Raw genomic sequence first — 2,955 nt, forward strand, 5'->3', positions numbered from 1 at the left:
ATGTTCTGTATTTCTGCTTTGTCTGTTGTTATATTTCCTGCTTCATTGCAGATTTGGTTCACCTGGTTCTTTTCTCTCTTCTAAATAAGTCTCGCTAGTGGCTTATTGATTTTGTTTATCTTTTCAAAGAATTACCTTTAACTTTCATTTATTTTCTGTATAATTCGCTTACTTTCTATTTCATTTATTTCTGCTCGGATCTTTATTATTTCCTTTCTCTTGGAGTTTTTTGGATCTTTTTGCTGTTGCTTCTCCAAGTCTCTGAGGCATGATGTTAAGTGATTCACTTGCCTTCTTTCCGTCTTCTTTTATGAGCACTAATTGCTATAAACTTCTCTCTTATGACTGCTTTTGTAGTATCCCAAAGATTATGGAAACTGGTGTCCTCATTGTCATTAGCTTCCATGAATCTTTTGATTTTGGACTTTATTTCATCAGTAGTTATGGAGTCACTCAGGAGTAGGTTATTTAGTTTTCATGTATTTGAGTATTTTTGAGTATTTCTCTTGAAATTAAACTCAAGTTTAATTCCATCATGGTCAGTGAAGATGCTGGAAATAGTTTTTATGCCTTTAAATCTGTAGAGGCTTGCTTTGTGTCCTATGATGTCGTCAATCTTAGAAAAGGTTGCCATGTGGGGGTGAGAAAAAAGTGTATCTCGTGGTTTTTGAATGGAAAGTTCTATAGATGTCTGTTAAGTCCATTTCATTTATGGTATCATTCAGATCATTTATCCCTTTATTTTTTGTCTAGATAATCTGTCCCAAGAGCATAGTGCAGTGTTGAGGTCTCCAACAATTAATGTACTGCAGTCTATCTCCCCTTTTATATCTAACAGTCTTTCCCTCACATATTTGGGTGCTCTTGTGTTAGGTGCACACATATTTATAAGAGTTATATCTTCTTGAACTAGTGATCCTCTTACTACAGTATAGTGCACTTCTTTGTCCTTTTGAACAGTTTTTGTTTTAAAGTCTATTTTGTCAGAAATTAGTATCACAACTCCAGCTCCTTTTTGGTTCCCATTTGCATGGAAAACCTTTTTCCAACACTTCACTTTCAGTCTATGTATGTTTTTATCGATGAGGTGAGTTTCCTGTAGGCAACAGATAGAGGGTCTCTGTTTTTTTTATCCATTCAGCCAGTCTGTGTCTCTTGATTGGAGAATTTAATCCATTCACATTCAATGTTATTATCGATGTCACTGGATCTGTCCCCACATTTAAGTTGGCCATTGTCACAGCAGCCTTTTATTCCTTTGCTTCTGTCTGTTAGCTCTTTAGTTTTCCTGGAACAGTACTTTCTTCAGGGTTTCTTGAAGAGCTGGTCTGGTTCTGACAAATTCTTTCAGGTCTTATTTGTCTGAGAAGATTGTAATCTTTTTTTCCCCATCTGAAGGATAATCTTGCAGGATACAATAATCTTGGTTGAAATTATTTCTCTCTTAGCACTTTCAATACATCTTTCCATTCTTTCCTTGCTTGCATTGTTTCCGTTGAGAGGTTCTGTGTTAGCCTGATGGGATGACCTTTGTACGTCACTTCTCATTTCTCTCTTGTGAGTTTTAGTATCATGTCTTTATCTGTGGTCTTGGATAGTCTGGCTAAGATGTGCCTTGGGGAAGAACTTCTGGGGTTGATTCTAACTGGGGTCCTTTGTATTTCTTGGGTCTTGATGCTTGAGTACCTCTCTAGACTTGGGAAATTTTCTTCCAGGATTTCATGGAATAAATTTTTCATGCCATTATTAGTTTCTTCACCTTCTGGGATGCCAATTATTCTGATATTTGGGTGTCTTATGGAATCTTGTATTTCTCATATATTATCCTCATTTTTTTGTGATTTCTCTCTGTCTTCTTGGTGGTTCTTTCTAGGTCAGAGGTTTTATCTTCTACATCACTGTTCCAACTCGAAGTATTTGTTCACCATAAAAGTTCTAAGCTCTTTGACATTTTGGTGACATTGTCCATTAGCACGAAAGATGGAGAGGAATTACTCTGTACCTTTGATGGAGATGTATTTTCTTGTTTATTCATACCTGAGGCTCTTCTTCTACTTCTAGCCATTGGAAGATGTATTCACTTTGAATACCTCTTATGGGAACGTTTCTCCGACTAGGAGTAAGTGACTTCCCTTTTGCTACAAATTCATGTTTGCCAAAGTCTCTCTTCTGTTGTTTTTACCAATGTCGTATCAAGAGTGGTACTCTACAGAGGTGTCTGAAAAGCAATATCTCCTTTTTCTCAGGAGTATCAGTACAAGGGGAGATCCCAGAGAAAGTTATATTACTAGGGGATTTCAGATATCTGATTATAGACCTGTCTAGTTCCTCTGGCAGGGTTGAAGATGAAGAGAAGAGGATATTTGGTGAAACAACAAAAGAAAAATAAAACACACACACATGCAGAGAAATAAAGGCATTTCACCAAAGGCCTGCCACTGGGTATGTGGCCTGCTGCTGGGGACAGGACAGGCTGTGGTAGGAGGAAGACCAGGAAATTTACAAGAAAATAAAGAAGCTCAAAAATCAAAGGTAGAAAATACTAGCTACCTTCCTAGGGGGTGGAAACTTGGGCTGGGGGTCTGCAGGTGAGGTGAGGGGGCAGTGATATCCCTGCCTCAGAGTCCCTGGCTCACGAAGAGCCTGCAGCTGGGTTTCTTTTTTATTTTATTTCTACAGCTATTGAGTATGTGCCCTCATGAGTGAGACAGATAGAGATGAAGAGACAGAAAGTGAGAAATCACTTCTGAGAGTGTATGGCCACACCAGAATACATTCTTTTCCATTTTTCTCTTGGCATTTTCAGCATGCACACACACATGCTCATAATGAAGTTTAAAAAGATTTGTCCAGGACTCAAAATGTGATCCATCACATGGAAGTTCAGCGATGTAACCATTACACCATCTGCTGGTCCTTGGTGAGGTATTTTTTAAGCCACTGGGTCCTGGACTA

This window comes from Tupaia chinensis, unplaced genomic scaffold (assembly GCF_000334495.1).
Source record: "Tupaia chinensis unplaced genomic scaffold, TupChi_1.0 Scaffold144360_1, whole genome shotgun sequence".
Taxonomy (NCBI): Eukaryota; Metazoa; Chordata; class Mammalia; order Scandentia; family Tupaiidae; genus Tupaia; species Tupaia belangeri.